The sequence below is a fragment of the Pteronotus mesoamericanus genome, unplaced genomic scaffold, assembly GCF_021234165.1.
Source record: "Pteronotus mesoamericanus isolate MK-2021 breed Mesoamerican mustached bat unplaced genomic scaffold, CSHL_Meso_final scaffold_85, whole genome shotgun sequence".
Classification (NCBI taxonomy): Eukaryota; Metazoa; Chordata; class Mammalia; order Chiroptera; family Mormoopidae; genus Pteronotus; species Pteronotus mesoamericanus.
Genome location: NW_026555329.1, coordinates 42,382,394 through 42,403,978, shown reverse-complemented (window position 1 = coordinate 42,403,978; position 21,585 = coordinate 42,382,394). Strand labels below are relative to the sequence as shown.

At 40.2% G+C, this 21,585-nt stretch overlaps 1 pseudogene; it reads left to right on the top strand.

The window, feature by feature from the left end:
• The first annotated feature begins 17,848 nt into the window (after positions 1–17,848).
• LOC129062983 (F-actin-monooxygenase MICAL1-like) lies at positions 17,849–21,016 on the top strand (annotated as a pseudogene).
• Positions 21,017–21,585: the final 569 nt, after the last annotated feature.

Genomic DNA, 21,585 nt, shown 5'->3' with positions numbered 1-21,585 from the left:
TACTGAATAACTAGCTAGAAACCATATACCAAAATAAAACCTGTGAAATTTTATTTCTTGTGTTCCAGCCAGAGCAAATGATTAACACTATGTTTGAAAGTTTCATATGCTATTCTGAAAAACTATGATCCAGGACATCTTTTGCTATCTATTTTTCTCAATTACTGATATAAAAAGCAGACTTCATAATAAATGGCAAATCGTGGTCATGTCCCTGCAAATGAGACATCTTACTTGTTAAGGAACACTGTAACAAACTTTTCACCACGTTTGCAGTTTGAATAATGTGAGTTACCTTAAGTATATCCTGCTATGAGTATTTCCAACATACCTTCCACTATGGGCACAATTATGTCTCACTGAACAGCAGGCTAAGAGTGCATCAGAGAAGACTATTTTAACAGTCCAATTCAGTGACTTGGGTTAAGTAACCTTAGTTTTGTAACAGCTAAACACAGACAATAGCATTTGTCTATAACTCTGTATGCATATCTGAATGTTAGTATTTGCAGTTACAGAATTCCATAGTCTTCATGTTGAGCACATTAAACAAAATTCACTAAAAAGCAGCAGACCCCTGGCTGGTGCAGCTCAGTTGGTTGGAGTATCATCCCATAAACCAGAAGGCTGAGGGTTCGATTCCTGGTCAGGCTTATGTCTAGACTGTGGGTTCAGTCCCCAGGACATGAATGAGAAGCAACCAATCTATGCCTCTCTCACATCAGTGTTTCTCTCCCTCTTTCTTCTTCCCTTCCTCCTTCACTAAAATCAATAAGCATGCCCTTGGGTGAGGGTTTTTTTTTAAAGACAATAGAATCCTGCCCTGGCCAGGTGTTGTTTGGAGCATTCCCTGGCACACCAAAAAGGTGCGGGTTCAATTCCCAGTCAGGACACATACCTAGGGCTCAGTCCTGGTCAGGGCATGTGTGGGAGGCAACCAATCAATATTTCTCTCTCACATTTCTCTCTCCTCTCTCTCTCTCCCTCTCACATATACTGGGGTGAAGATCTAAAAATAAAGAAAAAATTTTTAAGAAGCAGAACCCTCTAATATTAAATTTGAAATAAACCTGAAATTTAAAAGACCTGAAATTTGGAGGATACCCAAACCACGTCCTCCAAAAAAGGTTGGATAGGTGTGATCGAAGGATTTTTTTAAATTTTATATATATATGTATTTTATTGTTCAAATATATTTGCCTCCACTGTCCCACCACCACTTTCCCCTGCCTCTTTCTCCCACCTCCCTCCCTCAGTCCTTTCCCACTTGGGCTTTTTCTCTGGGTCTTTTATACATGTTCCTTGACTTGACCTTTCCATTCCCTTTCCCCGCCCCTGCTCCCTCCTTCCCTCTTGTCTCTGTTGGTTTCTTTTGTCTTTCACTGTTGCTGGTTATATTTTCCTTGCTTGTTTGTTTTGTTGGTTAGGTTCCGCTTATAGGTGAGATCATATGGTATTTGTCTTTTGCCCCCTGGCTTATTTCGCTTAGCATAATGCTCTCTAGTTCCATCCATGATGTTGTGAAGGGTCGTAGCTCTTTCTTTCTTTCTTTCTGCTGTGCAGTATTCCATTGTGTAAATGTACAATAGTTTTTTGATCCACTCATTTACTGATGGGCATTTAGATTGCTTCCAATACTTAGCTATTGTAAATTGTGCTGCTATGAACATCGGGGTGCATAGGTTCTTTTGAATTGGTGTTTCAGGATTCTTAGGGTATAATCCCGGCAGTGGAATCACTGAGTCAAAAGGCAGTTCCATTTTTAGCTTTTTGAGGACATTCCACACTGTTTTTCACAGTGGCTGCACCAGCCTGCATTCCCACCAACAGTGTACTGGGGTTCCCTTTTCTCCACAGGCTCTCCAGCACCCGTTGTTTGGTGATCTGTTTATGATGGCCATTCTGACCGGTGTGAAGTGATATCTCGTTGTGGTTTTAATTTGCATTTCTCTAATGGCTGATAATGCTGAGCCATCTTTTCATATGTCTCTGAGCCCTCTGTATCTCTTCCTTGGAGAAGTGTCTGTTCAGGTCCTTTGCCCATTTTTTAATTGGATTGTATGTCTTCTTGGAGTGGAGTTATCTGAGTTCTTTATATATTTTAGAGATCAAACCCCTATCTGATGTATCATTGGCAAATATATTTTCCCATATGCTTGGTTCCCTTTTCATTTTGCTGATGTCTTCTTTAGCCACGCAGAAGCTTCTTATTTTGATGAGGTCCCACTTGTTTATTCTTTAAAGGATATCTTTTTAAATATGAGAGCAAGCCAATGCTGCAGACTGAAGTTAACCCACAGATATCAACCGGAGTTTAGCTATCAAACACCTCATCAGGTAACTTTGTTAACTACTCTATATTTCATGAAATATGCTTTAAACAGACAACTATGGGCATAAGAGGTTAAATGCCATAGAAGCTTATTTTTCTTACAAATCATACCCATGATTAAGGGTGGAGGCAAATATTCTCTTTTGGTATTTCCCTAGTATTTGAGGATTAAAAAGCCAATTTGAGATTATGCCAATAGTTTATCCACACAGTAATTCCCTGAAGTTTACTATTGAAATGATTACCTGAAGGCAATTAAAATTAAGTGCTTTGAAGTACCACGCAGTGACCTTATACTTATTAGTTCGTAAGTGTTGCTATCACGAAGTACTATACACTGAATGGCTTAAACAACAGAATTTTATTTTCTCACAATTCTGGAGGCTCAAAGTCCAAAATAAAAACGTTGTTTTCTTCTGAGGCCCCTCTCCTTGGCTTGTAGGTGGCTATTTTCCCCCTGTGTGTGTGTCTGTGTCCTAATCTTATAAGGATATCCATCATATTGGATTAGTCCCATCTATATGATCTCACTTTATCTTTTTTTCAATCCTCACCCAAGAATATGTTTATTGATTTTAGAGAGAGAGGAAGGTGGCAGGGAAGAGAGAGAAATAAGTAAGAAACATCAATCAGTTGCCTCCCGTACTGTCCTGACTGTGATTGAACCCACAACCTTTTTTGTATGGGACAACGCTCCAACCAACTGTGTCACCCAGACCAGGCGACCTCTTTTTATCTTAATTACATTTTAAAGGCTCTATCTTCAAATATAGTCACATTCTGAGGTACTGAGAGTTAAGACTTCAATGATGAATTGGAGGTGGTGGCACATGCACAATTCAGCCCACAAGCATTCCCTACTCAAGAACTTTCCCTACCTAGTTTTCAAACACCTTCCTTGTGATTTTCCCTTTTGCTCACTGACTTCCCATCCTTTGAACCTCCTCTGGATTACTAATAAGTACCGAGATTTTTACTGCACAAGTCCCTTCAACTGCACTGCCTGCCCAGTTGTGCCTCACCTGCCTTATCATTCTTAAGGTTCCATCTTACATGTCTCTTCTCCATAGAGTAGCATATAATACTCGGCTCCTTCTTCTTTCATATATTCTGTACTTTTATTTTATAGTACATTTTACATTATAGTTTGCCTAGGTATATTTGTTTGCATAAGCATTTAAGTCATTCAATAATATTTATACAGTTTCTATCAGGTACTAAGTAGAACAGTCCAAAGAGATATGCTCCCTGCCTTAATTAAGCTTATAGAGATTTAAAATAACAATGAAAATGTCTTTTATATATTTTTACTTACCACATGTTTACAATTTACAGTGCTTTTCTTTTTTTTATTAAGTAGACTTAAATTTCCATCTGGTATCATTTTTTTTTTACCTAAAGGTGTTCCTTTAGGACTTTTTACAGTGCTAGTTTGCTGGCAAGGAATTCTCTTAAATTTTGCATGTCTAAAAAGCTATTTAGGCTTACATTTTGGAAGATATTTTTGCTGCATATAGAATTCTAACTTTACAGCTTTATTTTCCTTTCAGTACTCTAAAGGTGCTGCTTCACTGTCTTCTGTTTTTCAATGCATTTCCATCAAGAAATCTGCTAGTCATTCTTATCCTTGTTCCTCTGTACATAATGTCTTTTTAATCTGGCTGCTTTTATGTCTGAAAGATTATGCTTTTAAGAGAGTTGATTATAACGTGTGTTCATTTTCCTCATACTTCTACTTTAAGATAATTTCTTCAAAATTTTATTTATATCTCCTGTTTTTTTCTTCTGACCATCTATATCAATTACATGTAACTAAGGGCACTAAATATTTCCACACAGCTTATTGATGCTCTGTTCGTTTTCTAAATATATTTTAAAGGTTTAATTTTTCTTTTTATTTTTTTAAAGTCATGTTTATTCTAGTATGTTTGTCTAACATTTTCCCCCTTTGCCCTCCTCCACCCATCCCACTCCCGCTCCCATAGTCAGTTCCCACTCTGTTGTCCATGTCCATGTTCATGGGTCATTCATACATGTTCTTTGTCTAGTCCCTTCCCCTTCTTTCCACCATTGTCCTCTTTCCCCCTCCCCTTTCGTCACTTTCAGTCTGCTCCATGTTGCCATGCGTGTGGCTTATTTTGTTTGTTAGTTTATTTTGTTGAATAGATTCCACTCACAGGTAAGATCATATGGTATTTGTCTTTCACCAACTGGCTTATTTCACTTAGCCTAATATTCTCTGTTTCCATCCATGTTATCGCAAAATGTAGGAGTTCCTTCTTCCTTTCTTTTTTTTTTTAATGCAGATTGATTTTATTTATTTATTTTTTAAAATGTCAAAATCCATTACAAAATGTTAAAAAATCTAAATTCATTATAAAGTCTCAGCAATCATGTCACCTAACTACTTTTCTCTTGCTGTTTTTAAGAATCTCTTTTTATTTTTAACCTTTGTAATTTTAATTATAATGTGTCTTGGAGTGGCCCTCATTGGGTTCCTCTTGAATGGGACCCTCTGTGCTTCCTGGACTTGTATGACTTTTTCTCTCCTCAAATTAGGGAAGTTTTCTGTCATTGCTTTTTCAAACAGGTGCTCTATCCCTTGCTTCTTTTCTTCTCCTTCTGGTATTCCTATTATTGGCAATTATTACATTTCCGGTTGTCCTGCCTTTCCCTAAATGCCTCTTCATTCTTTTTGAGTCTTTTTTCATTTTCTTGCTCTTTCTGGGAACTTTTATCTACCTTATCCACCAGCTCGCTGATTGGATCCTCAGCTTCATCTAGCCCGCTTTTCATTCCTTCTACTGTGTTCTTCAATTCAGAAATTGTATTCTTCATTTCTTCTTGTCTCTTGTTGATAGTTTCTATAACCTCTTTCATGTTGATATAGTTTGCAGTAAGTTCCTCATAATTTCCCTATAGTTTTTGGTAATTCTCTCTGAGCCGACTGAGCTCATGGAGCTTCCTTAGAACTGTTGTTTAGAACTCAGTATCTGATAGTTTACTTGTCTGTATTTCACTTTGTTCTCTTTGTGGGGATTCCTCCTTTCCCTTCGACTGGGGAATGTTTCTTTGTGTTCCCATTATTTGTGAGACTCTTCTTTTTTGCTTCTGCTTCTTAAATTGATCTGTCTTGATTTCCTGACTTTGTGGTGTGAACTCCTATGGTAGGAGACTGCTGTTTTTTCTTTCTGGATCTTCCTCTTGATGATGTCAGGTGTTGACCCTGTCTGACCTTAGACATTCTGTTCAAGACTTCCAGGAATCCACTGTCTGTGGCTGTCTCCTTCAGTTGTTAATCTAGTCACTCTGCACTCAGCAGTCAGGCTTTAGACACCACAAGACAGGGCAGAGTCCCTCCTGGGGGCAGGGTTATTGGGTCCTCTCACACTGCTGCCACTCAGGAGAGTGATTTGTCTGAGCCAGATGGCTGCTGCTGTATGGGGTAGGAGTCAGCACTGGGATCCCACAGGGTACTCTTTCCATTCTCTCCCCAAAGCCTCCACCTCCAGTCTCTTCTCAAGTGTCTCTAGACCACTCTGCGCCCCCTTTAGCCAGGGATCTATGTGTGGCTGCCACTCTGTGCTCAGCTCTCAGGCTTTAGCACCATCAGGCCAGAACCAAGTCCCTCCTGGGAGCAGGACTATTATGTCCTCTCACACTGTTGCTGCTCAGGGGAGTGGTCTGCCTGAGCAAGATGGCTGCTGCCATATGGGGGATGAGTCAGCACTGGGACCCTGCCGGCTACTCTCTCAGTATTCTCCCTAAAGCCTCCTTCCCCAGTCTTCCTCTGGTATCTCTAGCCCACTCTGCACCTGCCTTTGCCAGAGCCCAGGGTAAGTGGCTGTCAATAAATATTTATGTGTTGACCCTTTAAAGGGCTCTTTATATCATCAGCCGCCTGTCTCTGGCAAAGAGCAACCCTGCTGCTTTTTGCAGCTGGTTGTTATCTGTGTACTTTTTGGGCTCTGGTGCTATAGGCTGGAGATCCCTGCTTATGGTTTAGACCCCGCTCTTCTCAGGGGGGTCCAACTGGCTGTTTCAATATCCTTCCAGTGCTGCCACCCGTGGGCACCCTACCCACCTTCTTGAGTCTCTGCCACACTTTTTACCTGTTAGGTTGTGCTAAAGCTGATCCTTCTGTCTGTCCAAAGTTATAAGTCTCCTCTCTCACTATTGTTCAGTTGTTTGTTCCAGGTGATTTCTTCACATTTTAGTTGTAATTCCAGATTGGTCCTGGGAAGAGGTCAGTGTGACTTCCATTCACTCCTCCACCATCTTGATTTTTGGTCTGATGCTTTTTTCATTTTTTCCCTGGTCTTTTGAATCTGTTTTTTTTATTTTACATAGTTTCCACCACTATGTCTTCTGTTCATCAACCATTTCTTTTTTTAAATTTTTTAGAAAAATTTTATTTATTTATTTTTTAGAGAGGGGGAAAGGGAGGGAGAATGAGTGGGAGAGAAACATCAATGTGTGGTTGCTTCTCACGCCCACCCCTGCTGGGAACCTTGCCTGCAACCCAGGCATGTACCCTGACTGGGAACTGAACCAGTGACCCTTTGGTTCGCAGGCTGGCATTCAATCTATTGCTCATTACTTTTACTGTGTTTAATCCATTGTTAATCCCACTCATTACTTTTTAACTTTCAGGTATTATACTTTTTAATCTCTAAAAACTTGCTTTGGATGTTTTTGCTTATGATTACAATTTCCTTTACCTTCTTGAACATGTGGTATGTATTAATAATACTTGTCTTAATGTTGTTGTCTACTAAATCTATAATCTGTGGCATTTGTGAAAATGTTTTAATTTATATTTTTCTTAGTTATGAGTTATATTTTCCTGTTTCCTTGTATTCTTAGTAATTTCTTATTGGCTACCAGACTGAATTGATACATGGATGACTGAATTTTATTATTATTATTCCTTTAAGTGATATTTGTCTTTGTTCTGGAATGCAGTTAAGATACTGGAATCAATTTGATCCTGGTGCGCATCACTTTTACTTTGTGTACAGAGAAGCCTTTAGTCTAGATTTCATTTGGTCCTACTGCTGATTAAAACACTCCATCTCTACTTGATAGCCAGTGTGTTAGAAGGTCTTTCCACTCTGGCTGGTGAAAACAAACTCCTCCTGACTTTCTGTGAGCTCTCAAGATTATTCTGCCTACTCCTTTCAAGGGGTACTTCTTCCAAGCTCAGTAGTTTCCTTGGAGATATTTACAGATTGGTACCCAGCCAAAAACTGCCTCTGCATCTCTCCCTCTCCATTTCTCTGCTTGTGTGTGTGTGTGTGTGTGTGTGTGTGTGTGTGTGTTTGTGTGTGTCTCCCCTCCAAAAAAAAAAGAAAAAGAAAGAAAATTCCAGCTGCTTTTCTTTTCCAAACTTTGTCTCTTCAACTCAACAAGACTGCTGGAGTCTTCCTGGATTTCCCCCGCATTGCAAGATGTGGTATGCAAACCATCTTTAGTTATAAGCTGGTGCACATATAAGGTTCAACTCAATCCTTCTCTTACAGGTCATTGTTCTTTGGCCTATTGCACCATATCTCAAAGTTATTGTTAAGTATATTCTGTCTGATCTTTTAGGTAGCATGGGAGAGTAATACAGTCCTTGTTATAGGTCCGATGTGAAAGTGACCTACTGATGAACTTCAAATCTTATTAAGGATACATGTTGTAATTTTAGGGTAATCACTAAAAGAACAGAAATAAGTGTATATAGGGTTGGGGGGAGTAGATTACAGTTGTGATTAAGTGAAACAGAGCTTATTCTTATATGATTATTTATTAATTATTGTATTATTTTCCATACAATCAACCATAAACCTAGTTTTCCCCCACCTTGTTTTATTCAAGATAATAGAGAAAAAATTAACATTTTTAAGAGAAATATACATATAACAGATAGAAAAAAAGCATAAAATAAGATGATAGGTATATATCCATATATGTAAGTATCTATAGTCACTATAAAACAGACTAAATGATCCAAGAAAATAAGAAATATTGTATGATTGGCTAAAAAGATCAAAATCCAACTCTGTTATTTAGAAGATACATAAATGTGAAAATTAAAACACAGGCAAAATTAATCTATGAAAATTGTAATAAAATTAGTATTAATATCAGATTAAACAGAGTTTAAACATGAAAAGAAAAACCAATCTCTTATGGTTGGTAAACTTTATTACATCAAGATTATAATTTTTCATGTCTCAAAATTTACTGTGTAGAAAGTGACATGACAAGCCACAAGATGGGAAAAATATATTTTCAAAACTACAAGTGGAAAGGAATTAGAATTTGTAATATATAAATAACCCCTTCAAACTGATGACAATGAGACAAATAGTCCAATAGAAAATGGGGATAGCATTTTAGTAAATTATTCACAAAAGAAAAAACATAGGAAAAGATGTTCAGTCTCATTAGTAATCAAGGAAATATATTTTAAAATCACAATTAGATGTCATTTCATTCCCTTCAAATTGGCCAAAAGAAAAGTTTCTTGTCAGGTCTTGGTAAGGATGCAAGTACCTGAAACTCTTCGTAAAAGCTGGTAGAAGTTTAAATTGAAACAATCACTTTGGAAAACAACTTGGCATTATTTAATCAGGTTAAAAGTATATACACACTAAATATGACTCAGCACTTGACTCCTAGTTAATACCTGGAACAGAGATCAGAAACTATGCCATGAGGGTCAAATCCAGGCCAACTCCTGCCTTTTGTAAGTAAAATGTTTTTGCCATATAGACGTGTTCACATTGTTTATGGCTGTTTTAACAACGTATGAGCAGAGTTGGATAGTACAGAGAGAGAGAGTCCATGAGGTCCTCAAAAAATATTTACTTTTTAATCCATAACAGAAGTTTGACAACTATGACTAAATAAATTCTTGCATTTTTACACCAAAAGGACCTATAGGAATGTTTAGATCAGGACTATTTTTGGTAGCAAGAAACTGAAAATAACTCATATTTCTATCACTAGTTAATTGTTATGTGGCATAAAATTGAGTTGACCGCAGTAGCAAAATGTTGAGCAATATAAGCCAGTTACAGAAAACTATGTACACCATTGTTACCATAAAGAAGTTAGTTGGAATGCCAGAAACTCTCCCTCATCAGCAAAGATGGCAGCAGGGGGAGGTTCTTACATTTAGTGTTCAAAAAGCTAGCAAGATAATAAGATAGAGGGGAAAAAACCCCTCAACACTCCCTGACCAGATTTGGGGTGGCACCAACGGAAGGCAGGCACATGCACCATAGAAGTCAAAATATCACAAGGGAGGTGTTTGACTGAAGTGGCCTCTCAGTCTAGCCTGGTAAAAGAAGGGATTGGTTGGGAAGTGAACCAACCTGAAGCACAAGAAAGTTTGGGAAGTTGATTGGTCATTTTAAGAAAACCCCTTGTCCCAAGCCCAAGCTAATATAATCCCGTGGGAAAAAAAGAAGTGTGCTTACTTGTGATGTGCACTTACCTCATTTACACACCTGTTCTCCTGACTACCAGGAGGCCTTAACTCCATGGCCTCCAGGAGGGGGCTTCTCTCTCTCTGTTGCTTATCTGGTGATGCACTCGCCAGCGTGTTTGGATGCTTTCTCAACTGGGAGCATGTGACCATGTGGCCATAGTAGCCACATTGCCCGTGCCATGTTGACTTCACATGCAGTCTCCAGGTAGGGGCCTGAAATGGACATCAGCCAGGAATAAGCTAAGCTACCTGGATGGGGACTAAGACCACTTAGCAGCTACCTGCAGGCTCCAAAGGACTGTACTTTAAAATGGAACGGGAACTCTGGACACTTGCTTTTGTCTTGCCCTTGCTGAGGACATGGTTGAACTTTTTCCATCACAGAAAAATGAGATGGTCTTTGAGATGGGAGTTCATCATTCCCCCAGGTAGCACAGCACCTGAATAAAACCTCTTTCTTTTTGCTGAGCATCTGCCTCACAATTTTGGCTTTTGTGGTGACAGGCAGCTGAACCTCCATTTCTGTTGTTATACTATGGTTTATTTACATGAATTTTATTGTTTAGGCACACAAACTTATGGTAATATAAATAAAAAAGCAACATGATGCTAAACTCAAAATTCAAGATAATGTTTATCTCTGAGTAGGGATAAAAAGGGGTAGGGCTACAAAGGGCAAGGAGGAGTTTTTAAAATTAAGGCTGGCGTTGCTTTTTAAAAAACTTGGTGGATATTTTCTAGGGTTCATTATGTTGTTTTTTGTTATACCCTATTGTTATGAGCTAAATTGTGTCTCTTAAAATTTATATGTTGAAACACCAACCCCAAAGTGTATTTGGACAAGGGAGCTTTGTGGAAATAATAATGGTTATATGAGGTCATAAAAATAAGACCCTGAGTAGAGCTGCTGTCCTTGTAAAAAGAAGGGACCCTCTTCTTAGAAGAGCTCTCTCTCAGCACTCTCACTGAGGACACAATGAGGGAGAGGATTCTCACCAGAATCTGAATTTGCTGGCACTTGTTGATGGACTTTTGGTTTCCAGAACTGGAGAGGAATAAATATTTGTTGTTTAAGTCACCCAGTTTGTGTAGTATTTTGTTATGGCAGACCAAGGAGACTAATACATCTATGGATACTTTTACAAATGATTTATCTACTTGTTACTTTTAATTAAAATTGTGGGAAAAATAAAACTTCTCTGAGTGTATACTTAAGCTTAGTTTTGTATAATAAGTATAGGTATTTGTATTAATTTTAGTATTTGTGTCTCTCAAGTAAGCAAATGTACTGGCACTTACATTACTTTGTATCAGTTTTGGTATTTGTGTCATTAAAAACATCCATTTCACTTATCAAATTTATTTGAATAGTCATATTATTTACCATTATTCTTTGAATGTCTATAGGAGCTGTAGTCATATCCCTCTTTGATTCCTGACACTGGTAATTTGTGTTTTCTGTCTTTATCAAAAATTTGTTAGTTTTTGATATTCTCAAAGAACCAAATTTTGGTTCACTGATTTTTTTTTTATTCTTTATTCACTTCCATTTAATTGTTTCATTGTTACTGTTGGTATTTAGCTAGATATTGAGAAAAGAGAATAAAAGGAAAATAGACATTGAATTTAATAAGCTGGGAAGCATAAACCTGTTTGCTTGCTAGCCAGGAAGCTGCCGTTTTACACTCCAGGGAATTACAGCATTTCTCCGCTAAGAGAATTAACACTCTTCCCTCCCACCCGCCCACCCGCCCACCCGCCCAACCCGCTGTACCAGAGTGCCAGATGGGAGCAGAGGTAGGCAGGCACACGCACAACGGAAGTCAAAATGGTGCAGGTGAGGTGCTAGACCAAAGAGGCCTGTCAGTCTAGCCTGGGGAAAGAAGGGATATTTTGGGAGGTGGACAGTCCCCAGGTTGCAGAATTTGGGATGTTGACTGGTTCTTTTGAAAGGGCACCTGGTCTGTCCTAAATCCAAGTTAATATAATCTCAGGGGAACGAAGAAGTGGGCTTGCTCGTAACCTGCACTCCCATGGTGCACTTGCCTGTCCTCACCATGTGGCCCGAGCAGCGATGTATTCCAAACGGAGGCTCCGGAAGGAAGCCTGAAATAAGCTACAGCTGGGAACACACACGAAGCTAGCCAAATGCTGGACTGGGCTGGACTTTAATATGAAGCAGAAACTCTGGACACTGGCTTATGTCTTGACCATTCTGAGGGCACAGCTGGGCTTTTCTATGGTGGATTAGAAAACATACCTTGTATGATTTTAATCCTTTAATGTAGTCAGGATTGCTTTATGACCCAGCATATATAGTCTATCTTGATGAGTATTCCATGTATCCTTGAAAATAACATATATTCTGCAATTGTTGAATGCAGTGTTCTTCAAATGACAATTAGTTTAAGTTAGTATTTAAATCTGTTATATCCTTCTTGGTTTTTGTCTACTTGTGCTATTAAGAGAGGGTTGTTATAATAACTATTTGTAATTGTGGATTTGTCATTTCTACCAGTGTTTTAAATGTATTTTGAAGTTCTGTTACAAGCATACACATCTGGACTTTATATATCCGCAAATATTTTACAAATATTTTTTCTCTAATTTTGCTCCATACCTACTCATCAGGAAAAGATTAATATATAAAAAAAATTATGTAAGCAGCAGTTTTCCAATGTAAATAATTCAAATTTAAAAATACAGAGCAAAATGTTGAAGCCCCACTGCCCTCAACTTCTTCACCCTTCTCCGCTTACTCTGCTCAAATATAACCCTGTCAACATTTTGACAAAAATTCCAATCTTGCAAAAAGCTTTCTAAAACTCGCATCTTCAAGACATGCTCTTGACTTCGGAGAAGTTTGAGACCAAGCTGAGAGCCTTGGTCTGATACTGAAAGTGATCATTTTCCATACCCCTCAGCATGGTCCAGGCAATAAAGACAAGTTTTATGAAAATCTGAGTCAGAATGAAGAAACTAGAGAATTCCTCAGTCTTGCAAAGAATAGTTTTTAAAACATGCTTTAGCTATTTGTTGCAAAATCCCAGTGAAATGTCCTGACTGATATATGTGACAGGCAAATATATATGAGGTTTAAATTACACACAACTTTAAACCATGCTTCTTTTGTACTCTATTAGTAGACATAATTTAGATGTGGATATTCTAGAAATGACATCAGGGTCTCTCCAATGCTCAAGAATAGAAGTGTATTCAAACTTTAAAGGATTAGGGGAATGTTCAGTGAATATGGTGTTCTCTAAACACCTCTTAGTTAATATCTTAGTTAAAACTCTAAAGTATTTTCTGCTCCAGTTTGTCTAAGAAAAATCATAGATAATGTTAATTATTATTGAAAATGGGGTTTTTAGATGGCCCCAGTGTCACCTAACACCTACACTTTCTAGTTTCATTGCTAAAGTTTGTTTTTCTTTCAATTTGGGAAGACCACAGAGTATTTTGTATGTGAAGCAGTGTCAATAGTCTGGGATGTGAACAATAACGTAGAAGTTCACTCACCACTCCGAAAGATTGTTCATTTACTAATTTCACCAATTCATTGCAACTTTTACATGGAATGTAACAAAACCTGTTGCTTTACTCTGACCTCTTGCATTTTCTCTGGGGGAGAGCTAAATGGAATGATCTTATGTATAACAGACCTCAGGTATTTATGTTCTAACAAATATTTAAGTTTCACTTGTGGCACATAATGTTATGGCTTTGTAAGAATATGTTTATCTCTTGAATGTATTTCCACTTTTATGATGCAAACCTTAATGTATATCCCATAAATTTGCTACCTTCTCAAGTGTCAAGGGATAGCTCCACATTCTCATGGGCCAAAATTTGATGAAAGTTAATCATTTGTGTATATCCATCAGATTCATATCATTGTACATTTTGATAAAAAAGTAATAAGTAACATTTGTACAGTACTTTAAGTTTTGCAAGACTCCTTAACATTAAATATTTCTATCTCATTGATTTCAAAATTTCACATTTTAACATCTCCAACATCAGTTCAATTGGCAGTGTCTTTTTCCTTTTCTTAGTTGCAGTAAAATAATTCTGTCTTATAATCAACCGTATTTTAGATTCAATGAAAGATAATAATCTGACCAAAATCTTCCACTTAATGTTATTATACTAATTTTATTGATGAAGGAACAGAGGCTAAAAGAGGTAACATGTTTTTCACAAAGATTTATGGTATGTAGTAGGGGATCTTGGATTTAAAATCTGATTCATGAACTATTGTTTATAACAATGGTGCCCATTTGTGGTGGCCTGATGGTGTGGAAAGAAAAGAGAACATCAGAGAATGGTCTGGACACCATATTGTAGGTGAGAAGTTCAGAACAGGCATTATTTTCTTTGTATCTTCTTCACCTGCACCCTTTGCAGCAACACACCCATTCATATATCCTATCACAAATACCCCTTTTCTTTCTTTAATCATTCCCAGCCTGCCCTTTTCTCTCTGAAAAGTCGCAACTCTAAATTCTCAGACTTAGTATATTAAATCTTCCTCCGGGCTGTAACTAGTACCTACCCCATTCAGTATACCCCAATACCACAAAAGTAAATGCCCTGGCATTCTTTGGATTATATTACATCTCAGAAAGCCAAGTAAGCCTCCTTTTTAGCGTTGTCTGGATACTGAATACATAGGAACAAACTGGAAGTGTACTTATAAAGTAAAAACAATCAGATTTTCCAAACAACAAACAAGCACAGCCTAATGTTTTTAGATATGTTAACACCCAAGTTACAATCAATGGAAAGCCCAAAGTGATCAGTGACCTAGAGAACTGTTTTATCACCTTGGATGAGGTGTTGAGGAGATGCACAGAAATGGTTTGTTTGTGAACAAACTATAGCCTCAAAGGCAAATACATCCTCCTCAGGATCAGATTCTAGGATTGAGCCTTCCTAGAATATCTACATCCCAAAGTAGCTCATTAAGATAACATTTCAGAGTAATATATATTTTATAATCTCAAAGTCATCATGTTAAGTTTTAGAAGGCTTCTTAGGTTGAAAAACAGCAGATTTCATTAAATACTATAGTATTTGCCTTTCTGCTAACAGAAGCTTGAATATGGCAGTAAATTTCTTTTTCTCTGTGTGTCTTCCACACTTAGTACCAAGCCTGACCCACAGTATTGAGTAGGGCCTAAGGCACAGCAGCTATGATTTATGATATGATTTTGTTTTAAACACCAAGTCATTCTGGCATCAAAAAAATTTTTTGAATGAGAACATATTTTAATCATAGAAAGAATATTGCCTCCTTTAAAAAAAACACATTTCCAATATAAAAATTCATCTTCTCAATTAAATAAACACACAATCCTTGAATAAACTTCCTGCATTGAGAACAGTCAATACTGGATGAAACTTTTCTCATTCTACTGTAAGTTCAACTTGTTTAGTTATCTAAGAGAAAACATAACAAATGGATCAAATCAATGTCAAGAGATGCAGCCTAGATTTGGATCTGCTTTTACTTAATATCAGCTTCTAGGTCTAGATGCCTTCCAGTCTCCTGTGACTATCCTTTCCTTTAATATCTGAAGTATGATGGCACCAATCTATGCTGCTTGTACTATAGGAAGTTTTACAAGATTTTATATTTTAGAGGATTTCCAGAGGGACCGTACAAGTTCATGGTCCCCTCCCACTCTATATGTATGCCCTTTCTGAATTCTCATTTGGTCAGTTGAGTTCAAGTAAGAGATCAATATTCATTGGTCAGTGCCTGGGATGCTGTCCTCTCTCTGAACTTCCTTAATCCACATCTACCCCACCTCTCTTCAATTTCTCAAAGGATCACTAACCACAGCTGTGTTATATAACAGATATTTTATTGAAGGCTTAGGCTAACAGAAGCGAATTACATATAGAGAGGTTAGAATTGGCAACCACATGAAATTGCATATTAGACCACCGTACTAAGACTTAGAGGTCATCTCTGCTGCAGACAATTTTTGTGGGTCCTTCTTCCTTCCAGACTTCATTTGCCTCCATTTCCCCAAGACCCTTGTTTCAGCTATAACTTGTCTTCTCTATATCCCCTTCTCTGGCTGTGACTCCCACTCAAGCTTGGAGCCTCCTAATGATGTAATGCAGAGTAATTTAGTTCTTTATTGACCTCCATCTTAGGTTTCCAGGCTATGCCCTACAGACTTTTAGTGTCAAATAGGCTAACTTACTCTATAAAACAGAAATTTTTACCCTTAGAGAAACTCTGCCTTTCTCTTAGTCCTGCCAGCTTAAACTTGAAAACAAATAGATAGCTAAATAAATTTAAAATAACATTTTCTATTTTCTTAGCAGAGTTGTCATTAAGGAGTATTTTTAATATAAATCATTCCAGGGAAGGGTCCAAAGCTCCATTCTTCTGAAGTTCTTGAGCTTTAATACTATTTGGAGTAAACACAAAAGGTATCAAAACTGCATATATCTTAAAATCCTGTGCTATAAAGTCTAAAATTTGTTTAAAAATACCTTAGTACAGGCAGCATGATGTAAATGTATATGTGTGTTAATTTTCATCTACATCCTAGGGGATGTCACTTATTCTAATCAGGAATTTACACTCAAAGGGAGGTCAGTTGGCATTTAATCAGAAAGGCCAGAACTACCCAGAGGCTACAGCTATCTTTTTTTTTTTTTATGATAGGGCACCATCTTTTTATTTATTTATTTTTATTGTTCAAATAGATTTGTCTCCATTTTCCTTCCACCACTTTCCCCTACCCCCCCCCCATCTTTATCTACAATCTAAACTAGGCACTTCGGTAATGTACACATTGAGTATCAAAACGAATTTGTGTTGATGAAACTATTGGCTTGATCATTAGTGTACAGAATGATAAAAATGGCTAGGTTAGTTAAACAAGTGGTATTTGAGACATGTAGATTGAGTAAATTACTTTAGGTATGCCCTTACCTTACATGAACTGGCAAACTCTCAAGATGGCACCTGGGATGTGATTCCAGTCTCAATTTTAAAGGCTAATGGTTGTCTGCTGCCAATTATCAGGTAAACTAAATGATATCTTGGAACTGTGGCTATATTTTTTTCAAGTGAGCTTCCCATTCAAGGTGTTCACAAATCACAGAATGAGTTGTATAATGGTTTTTATGTACCTGTTTGCTAAACGTGTTTATCTAACAAATGTTTGTGTGGATGGTAGCACTCTTCCTGAGACTTTGCTGTCTTTAAAAACCAAATTATGGAGTATTAGCTAACTATAAGAGAGTTGATATTAGTGGCTACCAGTACCAACTTAAACAAACCTAATAGTTGCACATGACTCAGATGGGTTCAAAACCCACTGTGGCAGGGTCAGTATCAGCTCCTGCAGCACAAAGGTAGAGATGTCATGCATTCTTGATAAATGATGAATTAATGAGTAACTAAGGTACACCATAAATCTAACTAGACTACTGGGGAGATAAGAATGAAGAAGAAAATGGATTATATATGTTCAAATTATCATGTTGGTGTGTCATGTAGAAGTTCGAATATGAACATGATAGAAGTGAAATGAGACAGGTTGACTAGATTAGGAGGAGTACCTCACAGAGGAGTACCTAAATCAGAAACTCTTCTTAGCATACTGGAGTGATCAGGGCTGAGGAAATTCTGAAAAACTAAAATGTTGGAAAAACTAAGTAAGCACTAGAACTACCCATTTGTTGGTTTATGATGAGAAATGAAGGTCATTTGTACCAAAATTCTGGCATTAACATGACTAAAGAAAGTCTTATAAAAGAGCTTAATCCTAAGACAAGGCAAAATTAAAAAGTTACCTAATGTGCCCCTGCCTGCTGTGGGGTGAGGAAGCGGGGTGAGGGTGCACTTCTGGGGAAATGCTAACAGGGGAGCTCCAAAAGCCTTCCCAGCCCTCCAGCCTGTCTTTCCTCACTCCAGTACCGCTCAGCCCCTCTCCAGACTTTGCAGTCCAGATTCAGCCACTTGCCTCCACCCAGCTGCTCTCTTCTCTGTGAGACCCCGAGAGACCTCCATGGCCTCACCCTTCTCCCCCAACCTAGCACCTGCCCACTTTGAGAGCATCTTGTAGGCCCAGCTGTGTCAGAAAGTGCTGAGCAGTTTCCAGGGGTTATGCAGGGCCCTGGGGCTGGAGCCTGGTGAGGGCCACCTTAGTAGCACAAGATTAAGGCCCAGCTCAACTACTGGAGCACTAAGTCTTTGGACCAAGCTGGACAAGCAAGCAGGCCAGCCTGTCCACCAGCAGAACTGGGCCTGCACCAACATGAAGTGCCTGATGCTTGGCGTTGGACCTTGTGGTCTGCAGGCTGCTGTGCAGCAGGCCACTGCTGGTGGCCCGTATGGTACTGGTGGAAAAGTAAACCAAGTTCTCTTGCTACGACATGCACCACCTCTGGCCCTTCACTATCCATGATCTTCGGACACTCGGTGCCAAGAAGTTCTACAGGCCCTTCTGCACAGGCACCCTGAACCACATCAGCATCCTGCAGCTTCAGCTGCTTTTGTTGAATGTGGCATTAGTGCTGGGGATGGAAATTCACTGCGGTGGCACTTTCATTGTCCTCCATTCCCTCCCAAAAGAGGAGTGGCTGGTGTGCCCAGCTCCAACCCAACCCCTTGCTCAACTGGCCAACTATGAATTTGATGTTCTCATCTCTGCTGCTCAAGGTAAATTTGTCCCTGAAGGCTTTACAGTGTGAGAAATTCACAGTAAACTGGCTATTGGCATCATGATCAACTGTGTGAATGGGTGCACCATGGAAGAGACACTGGGGTCCAAGACCAGCAGTGTGGCCAGGGTCTATAACAAGAGCTTCTTCCAGAGCCTGCTCAAAGTCACAGGCATGGACCTGGAAAACATTGTATACTACAAGATCAACGCACACTATTTTGTGATGACAGCCAAGAAACAGTGCCTGCTGCATCTAGGGGTGCTATGCCAGGAGTGGCCAGAAACAGACCAGCTGCTGGGCAGTGCCAATGTGGAGCCCAAGGCTCTGCAGTGCTTTGTCCATGCAGTTGCTGACTTCGTCACCCATGGCAAGCTCAGGAGGCTGGAGTTTGCCCAAGATGCCCATGGGTGGCCTGACATGTCTGCTTTTGACTTCACAAGCATGATGTGGGCAGGTAGCTCTGCTTGCTCACAGAAGCATGGCATCTGCCTGCTGCTGGGGCTGGTAGGGGACTGCTGGAACCCTTCTGACCCCTAGACACTGGAGTGACCCAGGGCTTCTTGGCAGCCTTTGATGTCACCTGGATGGTAAAACGGTGGGCAGAGGGCACTGGACCCCTAGAAGTGTTGGCAGAGTGTGAGAGCCTGTACCAACTCCTGTCACAGACATCCCCAGAAAACATGCACCACAATGTGGCCCAGTATGGGCTGGACCCAACCACCAGTTACCCCAACCTGAACTTCCAGGCTATGTCCCCCAATCAAGTATGAGACCTGTATTACATGATAGCCAAGGAACACAGGTGGAGGAAGAGTAAAAAGACCAATTCAGGAAAGCCTGACACTAGGTCGATGGGCACACAGGAAGAACTGCTACACTGGTGCCAGTGGCAGGCGCTGGGTACCCTGGTGTCCACGTCACCAACCTTTCTTCCTCCTGGGCTGATGGGCTGACTCTGGGTGCCTTGGGAAACTGGCTGCATCCTGGCCTACTGGAACCCTCAATGCTGTAGGGGGTGGGGGCTCTGGAAGTGACCGGTTGGGTAGTGCAGATGGCAGAGCACGAGCTTAGCATCTCACCCGTGTTGTCCACAGAGGCAGTGGTGTTAGAAAGTGACCCACTGGGCCTCATCACCTACCTCAGCCACTTTCAGAGCACCTTCAAGGGCACACTCTATCAGCCAAGGTTCTCCAGGGACCACCAGTCATGTACTATTCCTTGGAAAACTGCAGAGGATACTGCAATGGACCCGGGCCCAGGAAAATGGAGAGAATGTGGGTGGCAAGAAGCAACACTGGTAGATAGAGGCTGAGACCCCTGTTCCAGAGTCTGGTGTGATCCTAACACTCCCATCATGACACCAGGAGGCTGACTGCAAGGACTCGTGTGCGCTTTGTGGGGAACAGAACACCTCTTTATGCTGGAACACCTGTGTGTCGATGGTTGTTTCTACCACCAGAGCTGCTTCTGTTGCCATGTCTGTGAGACCACATTGTGACCCAGTGGCTATGGACAGGATCCAGGAGATGGACATTTCTACTGCCTCCAACAATTGCCCCAGCCAGGCAACTAAGAAGATGACAATGACAGAGGCCCTGACAATGACAGAGTCAGGACCTCCCCACACCAGATGAGAATAACATGACATCTGGTCCCTCAATTCCCATGGTCCCTCAGGAGGGGCCAGTCCTGTCCCAAGCCCCAGAAAGTCCACCTGTTGGCTGATCTGCCTCTCCAGCCCAGAACACCAGCAGTTGTCCTTCCTTAATCTGACCCCTGACAAGGAAATGGAACCTCCAACCCAAGCCCCCCACAGCTGCCTGCCTTCGCCCTCCAGGCCCTGGTGGGCAGTTTTGCAGGATGGAGAGTGCCAACCCAGAGCCCTCACGTTCATAAGGCCATGGAGAAAGAGGAAGAAGGGAAACCTTCCTTCAGTGAAGAGGAAGAGAAGGAAGAGGATGATGCAGCTTTGGACTCAGACATGGAACAGGCTCTGCTGACCTTCACTCCTCACCAGAAACTCAGGAACCATGAACGAGCACCCAATGTGGCAGTGGACTCTGCTGTGCTGAGCTAAAGAGGAGAAGATGAAGAGATTCTGCAAGGTCCAGGCCATGCAGCAGTGGCTAAATGAGGTTGAGGCTGCTCTGAGGGGGCTGGAGGCGGAGGGAATGGAGTTGGAGCTGGCCTTGAGGAACCAGAGCAGTCCCCCAAAACTGCTACACTTAATTCAGAAGAAAAACAGCCTAGTGGCTAGGGAGGCTGAGCTCATGATCACAGTCCAGGAGCTGAGCCTTGAGGAGAAACATTTGCAGCTGAACCAGGAGCTGCAAGGCTACATGAACTGGGATGAAATCCTAAAGACAGTTGCCAATGGACAGGCTGAAGATCAGATCCTGAGGAAGCTGGTGAAGGTGGTGAACCAGGGAGATGCCCTCACCCACTTCCAGGAGGAGTATAGGCTCAGCAAGCTGGCATCAGGGCCAGGGGCCCAGGGATAGAAGAGGGTCAGCGGCCTGCCTCTTCTACTACAAGACTATTTTACCCCAGGACAGTGCCACCCTGCTCATCTGGGCTGCCTGGAAGAGGGCCTCTCCGTTTATAATAGAAATGTTTCTGCCACACACACACACACACAAAAAGTTACCTAGTGAACATGAGTATTAAGTAGATGAACCAACAAATCAAATGTTAAACCACCGGGTTATGCTGTTTTGTCTCATTTTTCTCTACAATAGGGATGACATTGATAATGGAGCACAAAGTTGATGACCAAGTCTCCCTCTCTGTTGACAAGTTCTGATTGTCTTTCAGTTATGGCTTTCTTTAGAAAAGTTTTACCTTAATTTTTGCTACCATTAAATCTTACAAGTCTGTGTCTATTATGTCACTTTACAGTAATTTTTACTGTTCCATTTTATGTGGACCCTAGTGATGTGCTTCAATTTAGCATATACTTGGCATTTCTGAGTCTCGGTACCAACAGCACATAAATAATGCCCTTCATTGTCAAGGAAGCACGAGACTCATTACAAGACACTTCACAAATATCCTGTTTTACATTGTACAT